The 19,890-nt window shown below is 34.4% G+C and overlaps 1 long non-coding RNA gene across 1 annotated transcript; it reads left to right on the forward strand.

Annotated features, from left to right (window-relative positions):
• The first annotated feature begins 4,531 nt into the window (after positions 1–4,531).
• LOC117343000 lies at positions 4,532–15,520 on the forward strand. The gene is made up of 4 exons (XR_004535942.1): positions 4,532–4,630; positions 5,039–5,181; positions 7,850–7,951; positions 15,409–15,520. It is a non-coding gene; the product is annotated as an uncharacterized LOC117343000 (long non-coding RNA).
• The last annotated feature ends 4,370 nt before the right edge of the window (positions 15,521–19,890 follow it).

Genomic DNA, 19,890 nt, shown 5'->3' on the forward strand with positions numbered 1-19,890 from the left:
TTCAATATTTGATAATAGTTTCTTACGGACAGAAAATTCCTGAACGAAGACTCGTAAGATCTAGGTTTATGAAGTCTAGTACGAATCTTAAATTTCGAAATGATGACACGATTGGAAAATGTTCTAATTTCTATCGGGATGTCTTAGCTTTCATAAGATTTTACTTTGAAATATGGTTGAGCTTTTCTGATGTTCATATTCTTTATTACTTTAGACCGTTTGGTTCATCAGTACAGATGTGTTTGCCCCTATTATTGTTACCATATATCAGTTAGATCTATTTGAGAAACATTATACAGTATAAATATTTTAGTGTCTGATCTATTAAATTGATTATGCTAATGTCATTCATGATTTAGCCTGTAAACGCGGCGACATCATGGACGATGTTTGCTTATCCACCAAGTCGTAACGTTAAGCGTATACGATACTCCCATCATTATCGCGAGTAAACTTATATATTTACAAACGTGCTAGTTACATTGTGTTTGTCAATATTTGAATGATTCCGAAACAAGATATCTGTCTGAGCGTGTAACAGTGAGTGTACAAAAACATACAGTCTGAGGTTAAGTACTTTTCATTAAGGTAACAGTTTTTACTTTTCGGCTAGGTTACATGAGATTGATATAATCATTAAGTAGTGATGATACCTTAACGTCTGTCTTTGTTTATTCAATAATTAGACTTACATTGATATAAACACCTGAAATGTTAACACCCGAATGACCCATTATGTGGAATTGTCTTATGAGTGATATGTAACTGACTGATTAAAATTTGCTATATCGGTTTGTGTTTAATTAAACTACATATATCATCGGCTTTGCCCCCCAGAGCTGAAGATAGCTGCCAGAAGTCATTGGCATTGCGGTCATTAAACAATATCTTGCTGGATTATAGATTGTGTTTACCACTTTTCGTGACAATATCATCTTATATATTAGATGAACACAAACGGAAATGTCGGCACTTCCTCAAATACGATGAACGGAACAAACTGTAATCATAGGAGCGAATCTCAAAAATGATTTTAGTCCAGTCAACTTAGGGATAAACTGGAACATAATCGCATCAGAATGTATTTATTCATTTACTTTTTCATATTTATCGATGTTTATGTTTGTAGCAGAATAAAGGCCTACCAAAATCAACCTTTGAGAAAAGTTTTTTTCACGCCCTAATTTGGGACTAGAAAATAACCATAATTGCTTACTGGACCAACTTTGTAGTGTAATATCTATTTCTTTTATAATGTTGGATAAAAGGTTAATGATTAAGTTGCACAACCAGTCTATGCATAATACAGATTAGACAAAGATATTAATAGGAAATATTGCATCAAAGGAATACTGCACCAGATATATTGCTCAAAGGTGTTAAAATGTTAAACTATTGGCATTTATTGCGTTTTTAAGAAAGAGGAAAAACATAATGATAGTAAATATCAATGCTTAGAATAAATGCATAAGATAAGGCATATATATTCAACTTTATTAATAGGAAGTCTTGCTTTCATGTAATGAAATTAATTTACCTTCAAAGTTGGCTTTATGTTCCTATTTTGAACCATTTCAAGGTTCATATTGAAGGATTTCCCAGTTAGTGCAATTTGTATTTAAATACTAAGAAAGCTGAAAATCCCACGTAGCCATTTTCTGCGTATTTAATCCAAAGCAGAAATGACAGCTTGCTTGAGGTATCTGAAAATCATGAAAGAACTCATGTTGATCAATACTTCAATACCAATAACATTTTTCTTTTTCACCATTATTCCCAATAGTATAGTGTGGGGGATACATAATTTTGCATTGTTTTATATATGTTGAACTGAAAACCTTCCTGAAAACATCAATTTTATGGTAAGAGATGCATTTCAATAAATATATATTAAAAGCTTTTGAACATTTGCTTGCTGTTCTTTAAAATTACATATTTCAGGAAGAAGTGTATTCAATATTGACAAAAAATAAAGCCAAATTAGTTTAAAAGCATAATAAAAACTATTTTTTCTTAATTTTTACTTTTAGATAAGTTGATCCCATTGTCAACATATAAAAAGACCAAAAAGGAATTATCATTTAGTTGAAAATGACATTCAACCTTATTTTTCAATCCATCAACCAAAATGAAAAAAGGGGCCAAACTGTACTGTATTTTAGTTGGACTTACTGTGCTGGTCAATTTGCAGATGCATTGTTAAAAATGTAGATGTTACACTTTAAAACGTGTTTTCTCTTATCATCTTGATTACCTTGAAGGCCTAAAAAAATTCTCAAATGTCGATCTTGGAAGATTTTTTACCTGTTACAATGTAGGTACCCAGCATTCTAATAACTAAAACACATTAACGTTGCATTTATCTCCCTCTTATCGGCTATATTTTGAATAAACTGACTCGATTATTTCTGAAAACTAAGACTTCGTGTAACTGTTTTAAAATCTCGTTATATATCTATTTATTAGCACAATGTATCATATACACTATGTGTTGGTGATCCGAAGATATAGATTTGAATTTCCTGTCGTAGTTGTACCGAGAGAAATTTACTTATTCATAAGATATATATTGATTTGTTAAAGAATATTATATTATGTTCAAAATAATTGGAGGTCATGTTTAATTATTTTTCACTCCGTGTTAATATCTAAATAACTGAATAAATGTTAGTGTTAATATACATCTTATCAGTATAAGTAAAACTTACTGACGCACTGATGCATATTAACGATGATTGAATAACTTAATGAATATGCGCAAGAAACGCAACATATTTTTGTGCAATGAACACATCAATCATGAGATTCTCGCTTCCTCATGATATTTGCATAATACTGATGACCAAATTGCTATATGCGTCTGATATTAACTTTTGTCTTTCTTTACCCTCGCCAAAATACAGGCTTATATTTTAAGATACTGACCATGTATTCTCTATGTATGTAAACGTCGTTTTATATGCTTTCAAATTATGAGAGAAATTTCACCTAGTCGAACAACTAAATTTATAATCCAATATTTATATTTCCACTCAATTCAGACTCAATGAACCTACCACAGTTAACTCAAGTCATTTTTCAATGAACTATATCAAGTCCGGCGTAGGAATACATTTCGACGAAAGTGGCTCGCCAAGGCTCGCCACTTTTGTCTTTCTTTACCCTCGCCAAAATACAGGCTTATATTTTAAGACACTGACCATGTATTCTATTAATCCTGCAACAGTCATAAAAATACTCATAAAAAATAATCATTTTGAAGTGAAACGGTGTCAAAAATGATAGAAATATGTTCGCCTTTTAAACGTAGTTTCACTTTGAAGTAGGTCAGTCGAACTGACGCACGTGCTAAGATTCCAAAATACAGCTGTTTTCCGTCACTGCCGTATACAGCAAAAATATATACGGTGGGTGTATTCCGACAATGCGGTGGTAGTTGCAGGATAAACACTTATATAGAGGATATCTAACAGTACGGTCTTCAGCAACACCAAATATATTTCACGAGTATGGCTTATATTTTGATATTTTTGGCGAGTGCGTTTCACACGAGTGAAAAATATTTGGTATTACTTAAAATACTGTTAGACATTCTGTTTATTACATTTTATAACAAGTTATACCGAGGCATCTTAGTCTCTCCCATAGTTCATTGCAGTCCCCTGTCAACGGCTCACAAATGTACGCCAAATCGTGACGTTATGTATTCTCTCTTGGTATGACGGAGATCTATATGCAAATCCAAATTTTCCCCATTGTCGTTTGTAAGCAATGTTCTCATTGTCAGATCAGAAAAAAATAAGTTTTTCACTAGTGAAAAATATCAGAAAAAGTGACCAATGACTAATTTACGATATTTCACTGGTAAAAAATGTAATTCATCATATTTTAGAAAAAAAAAAACCGTCGTTTTGATATGACGTCAATCCAACGAAAATAGTTTTTCAAAGAAAACTTTAATGATGGATTGATATTCTGAAGACGGGACAAACGGACAAATATAATGTCAATACTGCAATTGAAGTTCAAATCAGGTAAAATAATATTTTGTAAGTGAAGGTCTTTTCTTTCTGTCCTTCAGAATATTCACAACATGCTTAATTATATAGTAATGCATACAGACCACTGCATGAACTTTTGCAGTTAATAAATAATGAACTGCTTTATACCCCCATACGCCTCAACATAACATTATTCAATCCTTAATTGACTTATACATCAAATGCGGTAGGTAGCATTTATAGGCAGACCGCTCTGGAACCGTCAATCAAATAGGTGTGCATCTTTGTTTGTTGTAGCTGAAACACATGGGTGCAATTATTACAATAATGTGTAATTGATACAGTGTAAATGAACATACATTTATCATATTACATCAGAAAAAATACTTTGTAATTAACATATCCATCACGGTACGTATTTGCGGTCTTCATCAACTTTACATAGTTTCTTTATTGCACATCCAAATATATTTATTTTCTTATTCTCATTAAACTGAAACGATTTTTCCCCAATGGGCTGATTGACCACGATGCATCATATGTGAGCAATGTCTGTGAGATTGAAACGTATAAATATGGGGTCCTGCCGACATTGTGTATAACCAGTTTCTTGGAAACACAGCGAAACGGTAAGTGCTCAAGATGATTATCTCATGGTGCATTTCTATGATTTAAATTAGTTTATAAAGAACTGTTACGACTCTACAGTAACAAAAGATAATGGAAAAGATGTATAATACAGTTTTGTATTCATTATTCATCCAACGCTGTAACTTTTACTTAATTGATTTATCTAATTGCGGTGTCATCCTATATGACGTTTGTACAACTCTTTGAGGAATAGAAAGCAAATTTCCTGTTAAATCTGGATATATTGTAATCGTTATGAATGATTCGATCTCTCAACGTATATAATGAATGAATTGCAAATCACAAAAAAATATTCAAAAGAAGCACAAGTAAATATCTTATTTATTTATTCATTTATTAATAATTCATTTGATTTATTAATTTAATAATTTGTTTATTCATTTCAGGTTTCTCCTCCCTTACTGCCTTTAGAAGTTAAAAATGCTGAAAGCAGTAGTCATGTTGCTAGCCATTGCCGTGGTTCTCGGCACAGTACAGGCGATGACTTATATCAATGGGTTCTCTTCGCCAGGTCTGGATGAGAGCTTTAGTAAGTAGATAACTTACAAATGATAAGTCTTTTAAAGTGTATCTTATTTCATCGCACTCGGTCTGTTGATCGTTCTTTGTATGAAGAATATTTTTTGACTTCCTGAGGTAGTATGGGGAAACTCCGATGTCAATACTAATCGAAAAAGGTTATAATGATATAGGGGACATTTAACGGATTCCCATATATACCATATATCTAAAATGTAACAAGTATGACAGAATATTAATGATTTCACGAGAGTTAAGCACGAGTGAAAAATATCGAAATATTCTATCATACGAGTGAAACATATGTTATATTCAAAGGAAAAACCGTTCAATTTTTTTTTATTGAATTTTATGCTAAAACACATAATTAAAATCATCGAAAAATTAATCATGTCAATATGTGCGGGAATCATTTACATAATTCATGACGTCGTCTCTTTGTGACGTTACTCCACGTCAACTTGACGGCGGACATTTTGTCAAAAACTAGTATGTATATTTCAGAAGTACCGCAAAATAACATTGATATATCTTAGCTTCGATTGGAAAAGCACTCGTGTGACAGAATATTTCAATATTTTTCACTCGTGCGGAAATATCGATATTCTGCCATACTCGTGAAATATATATTATATCAAACTAGAAACCATTCGATATCATCTATTTATCCCAAAATGCAATGAAAATAGATAAATCAGATTTGATATAGAGCTATATCTGCATTTTGAAAACATGGAAATTAAGATACAGAGATTAGTCGTTTGAACCATTCAGTATATCAAGGCGTGCACTTTTAAAATTTCACGAAGCAGAACAGAAATTACAGTGATTGATAAAACACTTTTCATATTCAATAAACCACACTGTAAAAACAACATCAAAACTTCTTAATTCAAAACTAATTTCCTTGAAATACGGATTCCTTAAATGTAATGATCGCCGTGTGAGAAAAACAGTGCTAAAATAGGCATTAGAAAATGGTTGAAAGGATAATTGAAATATCTTTTTCACGGAAGTCCAGCCATTGAACGCATAGACACTTTCGAATGCTTCTATACTGATTTAATAAAATGTTTCGGAAATGTTGATATTTTTATTGTGTGTAACGAGGCGCGTAGCTGATGTGTTTCGTCACATATCAGTAGAGCATTCAAACTTTTCATTATGTGCTTTGTTTTTCTATAAATCTCTGGAAAAAATTATTTGATTTTATTACTCCAAAACCTATAACGTCATTTATTTGAGGAAAGGGCGGGGGTAATGTGATAACTTGTACCCTATCTTGTGGTCTCGTTTTGGTAAATCAATATGTTTAAACAAACGGTTGTTAAATACGTGATCCTGCGTACTCATAGTTTGTTCCCGTAGAAAATATTTATGACTTTTGTTTTTCCTTGATAACATAAGTTTTGAAGTTTGCGTATAATGTAACTCTCAGTATTAGAAATAAAATTAAAATATTTTATCTCGGATGTATTACTTACCCTCCTTACATTCACAACTACTCGGTGTGTTTGGTCGAGAAAATATTAAAGGAAGTAAACATACAATCACGCGACAAAATGATGAATACATTTCCCTGTCCAACCACACGCGCTAGTAAGGATACATATGATTCAGTCACGATTTTTCGCACCACCTAAATTTTTATAAATCTGCCTCCAAGGGCATGAAAAACAATGGTAAAATCAAGTAGAATGACAATTCCTTCTGAGAAACAGCAATTTTGCACTGTGTAGGATTGTAGCATCGGCAACGTGCAACACATGCCCTTATGTTCGCGAACTCTCGAATTTTGTGTCGTACATGTACGTACTCACAAGTTATGTCCCTTGGTTCAGTAATTATAGAACACATGAAATACAAGTTTACATTTTCTAAAAACGAAACGACACTTGGAGAATTAAGTAAATTGTTTATTTAGTTTAAAAGATATACTCTATAGAATTTACTTGAAATGCGAAAACAAAAACTTGACAGTGAAAAGAAAGCTTAAGTACACGGGAGTACCTAATAGTTAACAGGTGTCAATAATATGTCAAAGGTCTCAATCTAAACACCGTCCTGCGAGAGGATCTCCCCGAATTGCAAAAACACGCCTTGGTGTCTTGTAAATATGTAGTAACTGTGTACGGCGTCTATACTTCATTCGCGTGATTTGTTACATCTTGAATTACATTGTGCTTTTGGTTACCATGTTTTGCACGTGATTGTCTGCTTACTTCAAAATATGGGGTTAAACTGACCTACTTAGTATCTTAAAACTGGCACATAAAGTGATCATAGTGAAAAGATGCTTCATTAGATTACTTATGTAGCGAGTTTCTTAACAAATTTGCATTTTTAATTTGATCTATAACTTACATACTCCAGTAAGAATACAATATATCCATACAAAAATGAGCACACAAAACAAAACGCGGCGTGGACCCATCAATCATTATATAACTGTTTATCGAAGTTCGTGATATGTGAATGATTTTTGTGTTTATGTTTCATGGCTTAAATCTGGCATCTCCCTCAATTCACTTTTTTGTTTTGTTTAAGTCTGAGCTTAAGCGAACGCGTATACACGTTAGATAATTTTCATTTTCATTTTTTTTGGACACTCACTTTATATTCAAACATTTATTCAAAACTTTATATTACAATCATATCAATATGTTTGTTCTGTTTAGATGGACCTGACTGGAGGAGGAACCCATATCCTAGGATGTGTGACTGCACACGTGTTTGCAAAATGATGGGTTATTATGGATGAACCCAACAGTTACCGCTGTGTAAGTGCGTTTTTACATGATGAAATTCCACCAGAATCGAAATTTGCATATCTCATTAATGACCAAACAACAGACATACGGCACTGACCACACAACAGACATACGGCACTGACCACATTACAGACATACAGTAATGACCACACAACAGACATACGGTAATGACCAAACAACAGACATACGGTACTGACCACACAACAAACATACATTAATGACCACATAACAGACATACAGTAATGACCACACAACAGACATACAGTAATGACCACATAACAGACATACAGTAATGACCACACAACAGACATACAGTAATGACCACACAACAGACATACAATAATGACCACACAACAGACATACGGTAATGACCACACAACAGACATACAGTAATGACCACACAACAGACATACGGTAATGACCACACAACAGACATACAGTAATGACCACACAACAGACATACGGTACTGATCACACAACAGACATACAGTAATGACCACATAACAGACATACGGTACTGACCACACAACAGACATACAGTAATGACCACATAATAGACGTACAGGAATGACCACACAACAGACATACAGTAATTACCACACAACAGACATACAGTAATGACCACACAACAGACATACAGTAATGACCACACAACAGACAGACAGTAATGACCACACAACAGATATAAAGTAATGACCACACAACAAACATACAGTAATGACCACACAACAGACATGCGGTAATGACCACACAACATACATGCAGTAATGACCACACAACAGACATACAGTAATGACCACATAACAGACATACGGTAATGACCACACAACATACATACGGTAATGACCACACAACAGACATACGGTAATGACCACACAACAGACATACAGTAACGACCACACAACAGACATACAGTAATGACCACACAACAGACATACAGTAATGACCACACAACAGACATACAGTAATGACCACACAACAGACATACAGTAATGACCACACAACAGACAGACAGTAATGACCACACAACAGACATAAAGTAATGACCACACAACAAACATACAGTAATGACCACATAACAGACGTACAGTGATGACCACAAAACAGACAGACAGTAATGACCACACAACAGACACACGGTTATGACCACACAACAGACATACAGTAATGACCACACAACAGACATACAGTTATGACCACACAACAGACATACAGTAATGGGTAAGATTTTCAAAACATATAAACGAGATGTTTGGATATATAAAAATGCTGATTATGAAAAGTTTAATAGTCTTATTAGAGAGTTTCCATGGCAAGATAGGATGGAAAACTGTACTGTAAACGAAGCATGTGAACTATTTACTAATTCTTTCCTCACCTTTGCTAACATGTGTATACCTAAGAAAACCGTAACTATAAGGAAATCTGACAAACCATGGTTTAATTCAGAACTACGCAAAGAGATCAGGAAAAGGGACAGATTCCATAAAAAAGCACGCAAATCTAATCGTCCGGTTGACATACTGAAATTCAAACAACAGCGAAACAGGGTAAATAACATGAAAAAAACTGCTAAATTATCGTTTTTCGAAAATATAAATGGTATTATAAACAATTTTGCCGTACATGATTCTAAGTCTTATTGGAAACTAATGCATCGTTTAATTGGAAAATCGGGTAAATCGGAATCAATTCCTTCACTATACGACAGTACTAAAGGTGAATTGGTAGATGATAATAAGAAGAAAGCTGATTTGTTGAACTCTTTCTTTTGCTCCATATCTGAAATTATTGATGAACCAATTGATATTCCTGACTTTACATCAAGAGGTAATAATACTATTGAAAATATTATTTTATCTGTTAGTGAAGTAAAGGATATTCTTTTGAATCTTAAATTAAACAAAGCTACTGGTAAAGATACTATTAGTCATGAAATGTTGAAAAATACTGCTGAAACTGTATGCATTCCCTTACAGTTATTATTTAATTTATCCTTAATTCAATGTAAGTTTCCTAACCAATGGAAGACTGCTATGGTAATACCTCTATTCAAAAAAGGTGAACGTTTTTTATCCTCTAATTATAGACCAATTTCTCTGCTTAGCACTGTTAGTAAAGTTTTTGGGCGAGTTGTGTATAAACATCTATATAACTTTGTCTTTGATAACAACCTTTTATATAAGTATCAGTCTGGTTTTCTTCCGGGTCATTCTACTGTGTCACAATTAATTGAGATTTATCATAACATTTGCCTATCATTGGAAAATAAACTGCAAACTTGTATGTTTTTTTTTCGATATTTCTAAGGCTTTTTGATAGGGTTTGGCATCGTGGACTTCTGACAAAACTTTATTCATATGGGTTCAAAGGTAATATTTATAACTGGTTAAAAGACTATATAACTGACAGAAATCAATTCGTTGTCATTGGTTACTCAAGCTCAGATACCGGATACTTGAAAGCTGGAGTTCCACAAGGGTCGGTGTTAGGGCCATTTCTATTTTTAATATTTATTAACGACATTTCTGAAAATTCATTTTCATTGTCAAGAATGTTTGCTGATGATACTTCTCTCTCATACTCTGGAAATAACAGAATGAATATAGAACGGCATTTGAATGATGATTTAACAGCTATAGATCATTGGTCAAAACTATGGAAAGTTACTTTTAATCCAAGCAAAACTGATGTTATAATCTTCAACGGCTCTCTTGAAAAAATTGATACTAATTTACAATTTAATAACACAACATTGACTTGCAGTAATATACACAAACACTTAGGAGTAACGTTGAACGAAAATGCTAAGTGGGAAACTCATATTTCAAATATCGTTAATTCTGCCTCACGTCACTTATCTGTTTTACGTAAGTTGAAATTTACTTTGAGAAAGGAAATTTTGTCTAAATTATATATTGTATTTATAAGACCCTTGTTAGAATATGCGAGTGAATTATGGGATGGGTGTAACAACTCAGATACTGACAAGTTAGAGAAAATTCAGTTAGAAGCAGCTAGAATTGTCACAGGTTTAACCTCATTTACAAGTAGACAGTCGCTATATATAGAAACCGGGTGGGAAACACTATTAGAAAGGCGAAAGCAGAAACAACTTTTATTATTCTATAAAATGCACTATAATATGGCGCCATCTTATTTGAACGACCTTTTGCCCAACAGAGTTAATGAAAATACTACTTACAACTTGAGAAATAACCAAGATTATGTACCACCTAGATGTCGTCTGTCTCTATATGAAAAATCATTTCTTCCCAGCACAGTAAAAACATGGAATTCATTAGACATCACTGTAAGATCTTCAGAAACAACAGCAAAATTTAAAAGACAAATAAAACGAAAAATACCTGTAGCAATAAGACTAGGAGTTGGTGACAGAAAACTTGATGTCATTCACACTAGACTTCGACATGGATGTAGCTCATTAAATTCAGACCTTTTTAAAGTTAATTTAACTCTGAACCCTTCATGTAATTGTTCATTTCCCTTGGAAAATGCGCTACATTATTTTTTACAATGTCACCAATATAACGATCATCGTGTCATGTTTTTGAGGAAATTGTCTGTATTTAATGCCCATATAGATCTAAATCTGATACTTAATGGATCAGATAGACTTAGTCAAATTGACAATGACAATATACGGTTGATTGTTCAAGAATATATAAAAAATACTAACCGTTTTTATTAATCTGATGTCATTTATGTCATAATTGTAAGTCATGAACAATAGACTATACAACTCCTATATCAATTTGTGCAAAATAAATTATATATGACATATATATTATGCAAAATACTGATATATATAACATCGATAGACTATATATATCGAAACTATATTGTTGATAGTACATGTAAACCAACATTTTTATTACCATATTGTACATTTTGTTTTATGTTTACTTATTAATATTATGTCATGATCATTTACTTAATAGCCATAACACTATTGTAATTTTGGTAACTGGTATGGCACACGTCGTTGTTTCAACCAATAAATATTAATGTTGTGTTCTTTTATATATATATAGAACATCTAGGTGTAAAATATCATTATATTGTATCGTAAATGCTGCCATTTGTTAATACCATTATATTCATGTTTATGGAAGAGGACAATTATAAGTTGTAAAACTTGTGTCCAATTCCTTTTGAAATGTTTTCAAATAAAATATGTTTACACTAAAAACAGTAATGACCACACAAAAGACATACAGTAATGACCACACAACAGACATACAGTAATGACCACACAACAGACATACAGTAATGACCACACAACAGACATACAGTAATGACCACACAACAGGCATACGGTAATGACCACACAACAGACATACAGTAACGGCCACACAACAGACATACAGTAATGACCACACAACAGACATACAGTAATGACCACACAACAGACAAACAGTAATGACCACATAACATACATACAGTAATGATCACACAACATACATACAGTAATGATCACACAACAGACGCACAGTAATGACCACACAACAGACATACAGTGATGACCACACAACAGACATACAGTTATGACCACACAACATACATACAGTAATGGCCACACAACAGACATACAGTAATGACCACACAACAGACATACAGTAATGACCACACAACAGACATACAGTAATGACCACACAACAGACATACGGTAATGACCACACAACATACATGTACATACGGTAATGACCACACAACAGACATACGGTAATGACCACACAACAGACATACGGTAATGACCACACAACAGACATACAGTAATGACCACACAATATACATATCGTACTGACCACACAACATACATACAGTAATGACCACACAACAGACATACAGTATTGACCACACAACATATATATTGTACTGACCACACAACATACATACGGTAATGACCACACAACATACATACAGTACTGACCACACAACAGACATACAGTAATGACCACACAACAGACATACAGTAATGACCACACAACAGACATACAGTAATGACCACACAACATACATACCGTACTGACCACACAACATACATACGGTAATGACCACACAACAGACATACAGTATTGACCACACAATATACATATCGTACTGACCACACAACAGACATACGGTAATGACCACACAACATACATACAGTAATGACCACACAACATACATACCGTACTGACCACATAACAGACATACGGTAATGACCACACAACATACATACAGTAATGACCACACAATATACATATCGTACTGACCACACAACAAACATACAGTACTGACCACACAACAGACATACGGTTTTGACCACACAACATACATACAGTAATGACCACACAACAGACATACAGTAATGACCACATAACAGACATACAGTGATGACCACACAACAGACAGACAGTAATGACCACACAACAGACACACGGTTATGACCACACAACAGACATACGGTAATGACCACACAACAGACATACAGTTATGACCACACAACAGACATACAGTAATGACCACACAACATACATACAGTAATGACCACATAACAGACATACAGTAATGACCACACAACAGACACACAGTAATGACCATACATCATACATACAGTAATGACCACACAACATACATACAGTAATGACCACACAACAGACATACAGTAATGACCACATAACAGACATACAGTAATGACCACACAACAGACACACAGTAATGACCACACATCATACATACAGTAATGACCACACAACAGACATACAGTAATGACCACACAACAGACATACAGTAATGACCACACAACATACATACAGTATTGACCACACAACAGACATACAGTAATGACCACACAACAGACATACAGTAATGACCACACAACAGACATAAAGTGATGACCACACAACAGACATACAGTAATGACCACATAACAGACATACAGTAATGACCACACAACAGACATACAGTAATGACCACACAACAGACATACAGTAATGACCACATAACAGACATACCGTAATGACCACACAACAGACATACAGTAATGACCACATAACATACATACAGTAATGACCACACAACATACATACCGCACTGACCACACAGCATACATACAGTAATGACCACACAACATACATACGGTATTGACCACACAACATACATACAGTAATGACCACACAACATACATACGGTACTGACCACACAACAGACATACCGTAATGACCACACAACAGACATAAAGTGATGACCACACAACATACATACCGTACTGACCACACAACATACATACGGTAATGACCACACAACATACATACAGTACTGACCACACAACAGACATACAGTAATGACCACACAACAGACATACAGTAATGACCACACAACAGACATACAGTAATGACCACACAACAGGCATACGGTAATGACCACACAACAGACATACAGTAATGACCACACAACAGACAAACAGTAATGACCACACAACATACATACAGTAATGACCACACAACAGACATACAGTAATGACCACACAACAGACATACGGTACTGACCACACAACATACATGCAGCATTGACCAGATAACAGACGCACAGTAATGACCACACAACAGACATACACTGATGACCACACAACAGACATACAGTTATGACCACACAACATACATACAGTAATGACCACACAACAGACATACAGTAATGACCACACAACAGACATACAGTAATGACCACACAACAGACATACAGTAATGACCACACAACATACATACCGTACTGACCACACAACATACATACGGTAATGACCACACAACAGACATACGGTAATGACCACACAACAGACATACGGTAATGACCACACAACAGACATACAGTAATGACCACACAATATACATATCGTACTGACCACACAACATACATGTACATACAGTAATGACCACACAACAGACATACAGTATTGACCACACAACAGACATACAGTAATGACCACACAACAGACATAAAGTGATAACCACACAACAGACATACAGTAATGACCACATAAAAGACATACAGTAATGACCACACAACAGACATACAGTAATGACCACATAACAGACATACAGTAATGACCACACAACAGACATACAGTAATGACCACACAACAGACATACAGTAATGACCACACAACAGACATACAGTAATGACCACATAACAGACATACAGTAATGACCACACAACAGACATACAGTAATGACCACAAAACAGACATAAAGTGATGACCACACAACAGACATACAGTGATGACCACACAACATACATTAAATATTTACCACACAATAGACTTATGAATTATAAAATTCTGAATGTCGTATGTCGAGCTGACGTAACACTATCTGAATGTTGACCGTCGTATATATGAATGTTGGACCAATTTCACAGAGCAAGTGTATGTACTTTTATAGAAAATTACTTGTTTCTCGTTTTAGGTTGTCAGGTCCTGATATTGACGAATTTGAAGACGGAAACATCAAGTTACAGATCTAATAGAAATAAAATTTCAACTCGAAAGTATACTGACAAATAAAAGCATCAACTATTTTATGGTTTGCGGCTTTGTCTATTTATCTAATATCCTATCTAGATAAAACAACATTGTTGTAGAAACAAAATCTATATATGTACGTATATGTAATTTGAATGTCTGTCGTACATCACGTTAATGTTACGTTGATCCTTAATCCAACTCTGACCCGTTCATGAATTGCCTTACTGTGTTAACCGGGGGTAAAGCTATAGTCCACACGTTAGTAAAGCGTGACACCACCTCCTTTGCGCCCCGCTGTTAGAATAGGGAATTTCCAATAAAATAATTCAAGAAACGGTTCAATGCTGTTTGTTTATTACAGATTAGTAGATGTATATAACCTATTAATCAGAGAAAGCTTCTGTAATCGATATCCTTACCACTAGAAACATGTACAGTTGTATACATGTCATTATAAATCAGTGAGTAAGAAACAATAGTTTATGTATTTGAACACTACTAAAGATATTTTCGGGAATTTTTGTAAATAATGATACTACTACTTAATAAGTCCGTTGCATATAAGAAGGCAACATTAATCAGATAATATTTACCATTGTATGGCACTGCCACTTTATAACCCTACCAATTCAGTTGCGAGTTCACCAGCTTATGAACTGCCAACTGAAATTTGAATTTGAAAATTTCAAAAAAAAATAATTCGCACGACAAATAAAAAATCGCAGATGGTAAATATAAGCATTGAACGGCTTTCAGTTGGCATTCATAGTCAATATGAATGCCAACTGAAAGCCGTCCAATGCTCAACTATACCAGTAATCGACACACAACGGAACTCTAATACCGGATGTAATACTAGATACAACATCCGACGTCTAATGGATATCATAGAGTACATCATACAGCTATTCAAACATGACAGAATTGAATATTAAGCTTCTTTTATTTGATATTAATATTAATAACTAAAGAGGACTGCTCGGTTTTGAAAATTAGTCATGCTATATTGTATTCAGTTATCTGTTAGGTAATTTAGTTCAGGTTTATCATCGTTTTAAACCTTGGTTTTGTAATTTTCATCATTTTATATCCGTACTTCTGAACTGGTTTTAGTTTAAACATATTTTATATGCTTTTTTAATAATGACAAAAGGATTAGTCAGCATGTTTTTCCAACTTATAAATGACTTCTCCCATAATAATAACAAAATAATAAACAATAACATAGTCACATGATGGCATATACAAATATTCAGAAATTCGATAAAGAAACGAAAAGATAATGAGAGAGAGAGAGAGAGAGAGAGAGAGAGAGAGAGACAGACAGACAGACAGACAGACAGATACAGAGACAGAGAGAGAGAGAGAGAGGTACATATAAAGTTAAATGACTGCATGAATTAAGTTTTTTTTTTATATTATAGGAAAATAGTATGAAAAGAAGGGGGGGGGGGGGGGATAGGAAGTGATGATTAGTCGAATCTTCCCGACATTCTCAAGAAGTTTTGCACAACTTTGGCGATTTTTATATTGTCAGTTGAGGAGATATTCTTGTCACCATTGCAAAGTATATTTATATTAACAGGACCGTACCAGGTTAAATCAGCAATAAGAGTTCCTCTTAAGTTGTTTTACAGGGGACAGTTAAGGAAAAAATGATGGGAATCTTCACAGGGATGTCCACATTGACAAGCAGGCGAATCGACGAGATTGGCTCTAAAAAGATCATAGCTTAGTGCACTTGCTCGATTTCTTATTCTGTTGGGTAGAATATTAAGTTTTCGAGGACCATAACTGATAAAATGCTTGTCACTTTTAGATTAGATTTGAAGGAACTTAAAGTAGGCGAGTTTCTGATAGTGTTATGTAAGTCATTCCAAAGTTTTGAAGTAAGAAGGAAAGAAAGAGCTTTTTGATAGTTGTAGACGAAAGTGTTGTTCCCTAAGTAAATCTGCATTTCGTAAATTATAAGGAGCTATGTTGCCAATATACATTGGTAGTAGGTCGATAAGAAAAGTAGGTGCCAGATTATTTACTATAGAATAGAATAACGAGAGTTTACGAGCATCTCTTCTCTTCGAAAGGGGTAACCAACCGGTTTCCAGATATAAGAACTCTTTTTTTGTGAATATGGGCAGCCCTGTGACTATTCTTGCGGCCTCTAGATTTATCTTTTCTAATAACAATGAGTTTGTTGTACCGGTATTCGTTTATGTTTTAGAATCAGTGCTGCCTTGTATACTGGCCACTTAATCGGCTACACTGTAGCATTCTACATAGATCAGTGACCGACAAAATCAATAAAAAGACTAAAAACATAGATTTGCATAGAGACCACTCAAAAGTAGAGAGAGACTAAGACCATGTGCCCCAGGTGGGTAAGCGTCTTCAACCTCACCAACGACATATGTCATGTCAATATATTTATTCGGTTCCATTACAGGCCACATTATCTAAATGAGAACTAGGGTGGTGATAAAGGAACCACTAGGCATATGAACAAAGTCGAGCATTTCTGACGCATTTCGTGCAAGGAAACTAAATATTTTCCAAAGAGAACAGGATGGCCACCATTAAAATTGTCCTGTTGTTTTCATGAACCTGCAAGTATCGAAAACCTGCATGTTATCATAATCATCATCTGTCACGGAAATATACATATACCATGCTTAAAAAGAAGTGTATCCTTACTAACTAGTCTACCTGCCTTCCTGCCCGCCCGCCCGTCCATCCGTCCGTCCTTCTTTCTTTCTTTCTTTCTTTCTTTTACACAATATATAACATTTGTTGTAATAATCAAGATATGAGGAGTATGTTCCGGAAATTCCTTATGCCGTATCATCAAATCTGTAGATTTTGTTGGTCAGCGGTCACTAGTCACACGTGACTGCTTCTGAAATAAACAATATTACATATGTTGTGCGTATAATATGAATAATGAACCCCTTTTTTAATGGACGAGGTTTATCTTCATAAAATAGTTTCATTACAAATTCCAAGTACTTCAGCCGATTAGCTCTGATGTTCATTGTTCAAAATGGTCAAAATGGCCACAATTTCTGAAATAGATAGCTTGTGTACTAGATAAGCCCGAAACATTTAGATTTTTTTTTTCACACCTTAGATAACGTCACACAACATTTGATACAGAAAAGAGGCCTTTCAATAACACAACTACATTTCTCTTAAGCTCAGGGTTAGAGTCCTACACATGGCAGATTTATTTCTGACTGCTTTGTACTCTAGTAAAAATCTTACATTAAAAAGTAACATTCTCAATAATCTACTTGTACACAATAAATCACCATATATACCCAGGTAAAATATCTTTCCTTTGTCTTCGTATTATTTTTGTTATCAATAACTTATCAGAAGCTACAAGGTCTCTCTGTACTATAGCGACAAGATTGCCCACCACAACTGTCCTAACCGGGGAAAGTCTGCAATAAGCAAGGTCGAGAGGAAGTGTACGTAGGACTGTATGCGAGTAGATAATATGGCGCACATAGGGAAGAAGATAGTACATTTACCTGTACGAAGTTTCCTAGCAAGAACACGTTGTAACGACATTATACGCAATGTTTTAGACAAGGAAGCCTCTAAATGTCGAGTAAGTAAAAAGTGTTATCACGTGTCTGGTATATATATAATGTGAAGAGTAAATCTGACGACTATACTGGTTGTTTATGGGCAAGGAAGTCACAATCAGGCCATCATAAATACTGGTGTCGATCTTCTATTAATAGAAACATGTGTACTGGATAGCTGTTATACTATAAACAATCACCAAATTCTAAATATAATGATTTGAATTCGTTCCTATTTCATGACATGTGAAGCGTGTCGCTTTAACTTATCAGGTAAGACGGTATCGGTGTCAATAACTTGGATGTCCAGGTACTGCTATAACCCAGCACAGGTAAACTATAAATATCCCAGCTGAAGGTAAACATTATCAGCTGGTCCCTGTTGATTCAGCTATGTTAAGTACACTTAATTTAAATACGCTTGTGTCTGTATTTAGAGCTCTGCCTCTTTTATTAACTTATTTGATAACTGAAGCTGTACGAGAAGTAGTATCAATTCTTAATCTTAGTCCCTCCCAGAATTCATTGCAGTCCCCGTCAACGGCTCACAAATGTACGCCAAATCGTGACGTTATGTATTCTCTCTTGCATTATGACGTCATATAATATGACGGAGATCTATATGCAAATCTAAATTTCCCCCATTGTCGTTTGTAAGCAGTGTTTTGATTGTCAGATCTGAAAAAAAAGTGACTAATGACTTTACGATATTTTACTGGTAAAAATGTAATAGATATATTTCGTACATTTCTTACGTCATAAAACAATCTATCTTATATTTAAAAAAAAAAAAACGTCATTTTTGTATGACGTAACTCCAACGAAAAACGTTTTTT

This window comes from Pecten maximus, chromosome 14 (genome assembly GCF_902652985.1).
Source record: "Pecten maximus chromosome 14, xPecMax1.1, whole genome shotgun sequence".
Lineage (NCBI taxonomy): Eukaryota > Metazoa > Mollusca > Bivalvia > Pectinida > Pectinidae > Pecten > Pecten maximus.